At 32.3% G+C, this 6,769-nt stretch overlaps 1 long non-coding RNA gene across 1 annotated transcript; it reads left to right on the forward strand.

Moving 5' to 3' along the window:
- Window positions 1-1,226: 1,226 nt before the first annotated feature.
- LOC111399267 lies at window positions 1,227-2,757 on the forward strand. Its single transcript, XR_002703614.1, has 2 exons — window positions 1,227-1,627; window positions 2,252-2,757. It is a non-coding gene; the product is annotated as an uncharacterized LOC111399267 (long non-coding RNA).
- The last annotated feature ends 4,012 nt before the right edge of the window (window positions 2,758-6,769 follow it).

Consider the following 6,769-nt stretch of genomic DNA (forward strand, 5'->3'; position numbering starts at 1 on the left):
GAATGTTAAAAAGTGGGTATATTTTCACTTCTCCAAAAGTATTGGTCGATTGAATGGATCAACACTAAAACGGGCTTTATTAAAAGCAACTCCAAATGGAATTAAATCATATGAATTAAGTCAACTGATCCCTAGTTCAAGTTAAGTCAATGATGAATCAAATTAAATCAGCTTCGACTTAAGATTAGACAATCGTGCTAATTTACCTCGTAAAGAGCACACAATTAAATAAATCGTTTGAAATAATGTTAGACTTCTAGACAATTTGCTCAAAAAAATAAAATAAATAAGGTATCAGCCGTAAATATCTGATGAAGAACAAACAAAATTATTACACTTGGCAACATACAATGGGAAAGGTACTGTGGACAGACCATTTGTAATGTTTTCACATGAATCCATTATACAAATTTAGTCATTATTTAGAGGGGATTCAATGCATGTACACTACAGTGGCTGCAGAAAATTATATTAGTTACTAATTATATCCAATGTTGTCTGGTCATGTGAGGTGCATTATGATTTACGCATATAATAAAAGTTAATGTTTTGGACAAATAATTCAACAAGCCTAGCTTGCCTAACGTTTATAAATGATTTATAATCGCTTAATTCATTTTTGTTCGTACATTTCTTGAGATATATGAGTTCATTTGACATAACTTTTAAAAAGTTAAAATGACTTTTTAAGACTCAAAAGTTGCTTTTGAAAATGATTAATTTTATAAATATATTTCTTCTAATTACAAGATATTTTAGATAAACATGTCCAATGTGGCTTCCTCTAAAACTTTTTCGAATGAGAAATATTTTAGAAATTAGCTTTTAAGTATCTATTAAGGTAATTTTCTTAAAAAAAACTCTGTAATAAGAAATTAAAACAAAAACAGAAGTCCTACCAAATGAGTCTTATAAGTATTACTCACTCATCCACCACTCATTTTTATTTTTTTATAATTTGAACGGTTTAAAAATACTTATATACATTCTTCAATAACGATGTTTGTGTTTCATATTGTCTTATTTATAGAAAAATAGGGTTATCCCTCAAACAATAAGAAAAGTCTGTTGGAAATTGGTTGAGGACCAATTTGCATATGAATGAGAAATTCGATCCTATTTGAAGGAAATTAAAATTTGGGGCGTGTTCCTTCACCTACCACCCTTCAACTTCTATATTTAGGACCATTTGGATCTTTATTTTGATCATCATATAAATTATTTTTTCATGTCATGTTGCATAAAACACTTCATAGAAGTGATTTCATTTTGCATCAAAATCATGGTCATAGTAGAGAAGGAACTCCGTTCGAGTTCATTGGTCGAAGTCATTTGAAGTGCTCCTATGGCTTGACATGATCATTGTATCTTGGGAGATGATTGCCCGAAAATCGTTAGTGCCGATGCTTGGCAAATTCATTTTAAGGACAAAGTGTTCAAGACTTGCCTCGGCCAAAATCCATCACTTGCATCTTCTCACTTTATTTTCTGATTTCTTTTTATTATTAATCTGATTTATATATTTATATTGCAAGGTTCGATCCAAAGAATGATGTGTTTTCACTCAAGGATGGAAAGAAAATGAATCCAGATTCATACATTCAGAATCGGTAAATTATCCATTCCGGTAAGTCGAAATTATGTTTCGATTTCACGCAAATAAATGGTATGCTTTTAGTGAATATAATATGCACAATAATCGGTGAACATTTTCCAACAATCTTAAGATAAATTTGCCCCATATAGTGCATTTTATATTATTGGAAACTAGTGGCACTTTACAGGATGAAATTGGTAATTAATCTTGTGCATATTCTACAATAAACGTGTGAATCATGCAATGACAGTGCGAAATTGTAACGTTTGAATGGAAGTATAATCGTACTGATTAAATTAAGATGAAAAATTGTGAGTTTAATACGATGTAACTGTCTCAATTTAATAGCCTACTGATGTTTATACAAAGGAAAAAAAGAAAAGAGGCATATTTATATTAATTTGTTGGTAGATGAAGTAAAAAATAGTGGCTAATGGATAAAATCCTTCTTACCAACTGCCATTGAATTCGTCCATAGTTGGCAGTTTCATTTGCCAATTTCGTTTGCTGGTATTAATGGTTTTAATGCAAAAGTCATTAAATTCCTGGAATTTTATTCAGTTCACTACATAATATTATTGGAATGTCATATTTTCTTTCATTGACCATTCTGATTTATGAAATTATGTTTGGTATTGTGAATATGGTTGACAGCATGGATGCCATTGAATAGAGAGTTATGTCGATTTCATTAAAATGGTATGAAAACATGCCGCATATGCATTTGCACATGGAAACAAGTCTCAAAATAGGTGACTATCTTTCATCTCCAAATTGGTGTGGAATTACATGATACCGGTGTCAGCCATTGTTTAATTAATTGTGGTAATGGCAATTCTTGTTGATTGCCAATATGGCTATGGCACAGAACATTGACATTCCTATGTTCGTTGTTATTCCTTCTTCACTTTGAATGTGATAAATTTCTGGGCGTTGAGACTAGTTCAAGCCAAACAACGAATGGATAGAAGGAGAAAAATGCTCTAATCGTTGGTCATGTAAGGATGCCAACATGAACCTTCATGATTATGCCTTTTTAGTGAAAATTGCTTGATTGAGAAAACATGTTCAGACTGGGTTATGTCCAAGAATATTAATTGTGAATTTAATAATGTTGTAACTGTCATGAAATTATACACGTATTATGAATTAATTTGGAAGTGGTAGGGTCTCCAAATTATTGCATGTGATATAAAGATTTATAAATATATGTTTAATGTAATTCATGTTGGAGGTTAAATTCTGACCATTAATATTGAAATTATGGAATACGTGTAACTTTTCATTTTAAATGCAATGAAAAACAGTTTGTGGTGGCTTTTGATTAATTTTTCATTGGAATAAAATACAAAAGTGGATATGAAAAGTAACATTATAATGTCATTTGGTGAATTTATACAAGAGTTTGGGTTTCGGATAGACTTTTGGTCAGTATATGCAAATCCGGTGTATGCATATACAGTAAGCAGCAAATACGGTAAGCAGTAAGCAGCAAATACGGTAGGCTGCAAATATGGTAAAATGCAAATACGATATGTCACATATACGGTAAGTTGTATATACGGTATGCGTCAATCCGATAAGTGACCTCTACTGTATGAAGTTGTAAATTCGGTATATGTCCATGGATTTTGGTTTGAAAATTATACTAACTTTGATTAATGATGATAGCCTCAATTAATTCTATAAAATTAAATGAGATGACTTATATAAAATTATAGTCTCATAAGAGTGTAACATAATGTGATTTTGTCCTAATTATTTTAAAGTGGAAATTGCTTGCCCAATTATTGGGATGTGAAAATATTTTATAGAGCACAAATAGTGTCTACAGTTGGCGGTGGTGCCGGATATCCTTAAAAATAATGATTTTAAAATGACATTCATTTGTAAAGGACAAAAACTATGTTATGCAAAAATTGTGAAGAATATTATGAAATATTCTAGGATTAATTCCAAGAGGTGTGTCCTTTTGTAAGTTGAAGATGCTTAGTCTTCTTTATTGTTGAATTTGACTTCAATTATGGAACCAATTAAATTGGTATATGCTTTGAAAGCATCGTTGGTCTATATGATAACATTGATTGAAGCACAATTTCGAATGGAAAATGAATTTTCATTTGTGTGAATCGACGATCACCATTTTGAAAGTACTTAGACTTCCACGAAACACTCGATTCGAATATTATCTAAGTGATAAATGGATTGAACTATGAAAGAGTTGATAAACTCTAAGTTCAAGAATAATCCAAAAATGTGGAAATGCTTGAGAACTTATGTGAAAAGTTCAAGACGTGTGGATACAATACTACTATTTGTACATATATTTCTAATTTAGGAATTGTGGGGGCAACCTCCTGTACCTCTCAAGAAAATGGAAAAGACTTCGTATGAGTTATGGAAATGTTATTTTTCTTCCTACCAACACTTACAAGTGTGGGGGTTTTTGACAAAGGTTGAGGTTCCTAAGCCTAAACAAATAAAGATTGGTCCCAAAACGACTGATTACAAATAAATTTTATACGCAAATAATAGTAGTGTATATCGTCTCCTTGTACACAAATTGGATGTACATGAGGGTACCTTAATTGAGTCAAGGAATTCGATATTCTTTGAGAATGTGTTTTCTTGCAAGACAAGGAAAATGAAAGCTTGAATAAAAGAACATATGAAACTGCAAATGGGTCTTCAAATGAGGAAGAACCAAGGCGTAGTAAAAGGGCTAGAACTTCCACTTCATTTGGTCCGCATTTTCTAACATGTATGGTAGAAAATAACCCAAAGACTTCTGAAGAAGCAAGCTATTAATAGTGAGATACATTTCATGATGAAAATTTATGCATGGGAATTGGTAGATATACCTCCCGAAAATAAGCCTTTAGGGTGAAAATGGATTAAAACCTGATGGATCCTTTGATAAATATAAGGCTAGATGGTTGCCAAAGGATATAGACTGAAAGAAAGATTTTGACTTCTTTAGCTACGCACCCTTGACTAGAATAACTTCGATAAGGTTACTAATTGCAACTATAGCAATATATAACCTTGAGATTCACCAAATGGATGTGAAAACGAGATTCTTAAATGGTGAGTTAGAAGAAGAGATATACATGGAGCAAACTGAAGGTGTCTCCAAGTGAAAGTCAAAAAGTTTGCAAACTTGTTGAGTCTTTATACGGATTGAAACAAGCTCCTAAGCAAGGTCACTAAAATGTTTGACAAAATAATGTTGCCAAACGAGTTCAAAATAAATGAATGTGACAAGAGTGTATACGTGAAAAATACATCAGATGCCTATTGTGTGTCTATATGTAGACAATATGTTGATGATGGGCAATAGTCACGAAATGGTGCTAAACGTAAAAAAAAAAATGCTTACGAAGCATTACGACATGAAAAACATAGGTGTGGCAAATGTAATACTAGAGATAAAAATCCCTAAAACATTAGAAGAAATTGTACTTTTACAGTCTCATTATGTTGAGAAAATAAAAAAAAAATTGAAATATTAGAGGAAAGTTCGGCTAAAATCCTATTAACACAAGTCTACACTTGGTCAAAATAAGGGTGAAAGCGTGTCACACCTGAGATATTCACAAGTAATTGGCATTATAATGTATATTAAAAACTGTACTCGATTGGATAATGTTTTTGCTGTGAATAAATTTAGTAGATTCACAAGTAATCCAGGCCATGATGATTGGGTGGCATTGACAGGGGTCCTTAGGTATTTAAAATATACCATGAGCTATGAATTATATTTCACAAGATATCCTGCGGTATTAGAAGGATATTGTGATGCGATGGTATACACTAAGTCTATGGATGAAAATGGATGAAAGCCCTAAAGTGGATGAAATGGAATGAAAGCCGATCATGACGGTTATTTGATATACAAGAATAATTGGAATATTAGAGAATATTCATAAAATTCAAATAAAGTTCAAATGCATTGCAATGCTTTAACGATGATATTGAATACCCATGTATGAAATCCACTAGTAAATATGATAGACTGGTGTAATGGTTTGATAGAAACCATCCAATCATATTTGGAATTGATAAAGCTTTAGGTAAAGCTAATGAGAAGCATGTAGCTTCATTAGAGGATTTCTTAATTGATGACAATCTGTATCTATTAAATGAATCGATCATTGGCTAGCTAAATTTGAAAAGATACTAAGTCACATGTAATAGTAAGTCTAGACATGTACGTCGTAGACATAATATTATAAGCATTTGATCTCATTTGTGTAAACTTGTGGATCCATTTATATATGTTTACCAAGAGATCAAGTATATTACATCTCGAAGGGAATGAGATTAAGCCTATTGAGTAAAAGTCCTTACGATAGTAACCCTACCATGTTGACTGAAGATCCCAAGATCTTGGTTCAAAGGGAAAACTAAGTTATGAGGATTCCATAAAGCACTTAGGAAACTAATTTCTAACTCATTCCTATGATATATCAAAGTGCTTTCTGCAGAGTGGTTGGAGGTTAAAATAAACTTTCAATGATTCTTATATCTTGATTAAGTCGAGTGGAGTAGGGCAGAATGCTCTTAATAGGAGATCACCTACGTAAGTGTGAAGTGGTCCGCTTCAATAAGAATTATTTAAGGCTTGAATTCTCTAAACACTTACAGAACCAAGATGGGTTCAGGGCCAAAATGAACCAAGTTATGAGAACCATGAATGGTTTATGGGAGACATTGTGTGAGTATTGTTCTCTTGGTTTACACCAACGGCTTATGATTCAAGAACATCGCGTTCACCAATTAGCTAGTAAATCCGATGATATTTCACTAAGAAAGGTTCAAAGTCAGAAGCTACCTTACCTGATGCAGTGTTTTCCGCTCTCTCTCTATCTCCTAGTGTCTGCATTATCATTTGCATATGTGGAATTTCCATTCATGTGGGGGATTGTTGGAAATTGGTTGAGGACCAATTTGCATATAAATGATAAATTCGATCATATTTGAAGGAAATTAAAATTTGGGGTGTGTTCCTTCACCAACCACCCTTCAACTCCTGTATATAGGACCATTTGGATATTTATTTTGATCATCATATAAATTATTCTTTCATGTCATGTTGCATAAAACACTTTATAGAAATAATTTCATTTTGCGTCAAAATCATGGTCATAGTAGAGAGGGAACTCCGTTCGA

This window comes from Olea europaea, chromosome 8 (assembly GCF_002742605.1).
Source record: "Olea europaea var. sylvestris chromosome 8, O_europaea_v1, whole genome shotgun sequence".
Lineage (NCBI taxonomy): Eukaryota > Viridiplantae > Streptophyta > Magnoliopsida > Lamiales > Oleaceae > Olea > Olea europaea.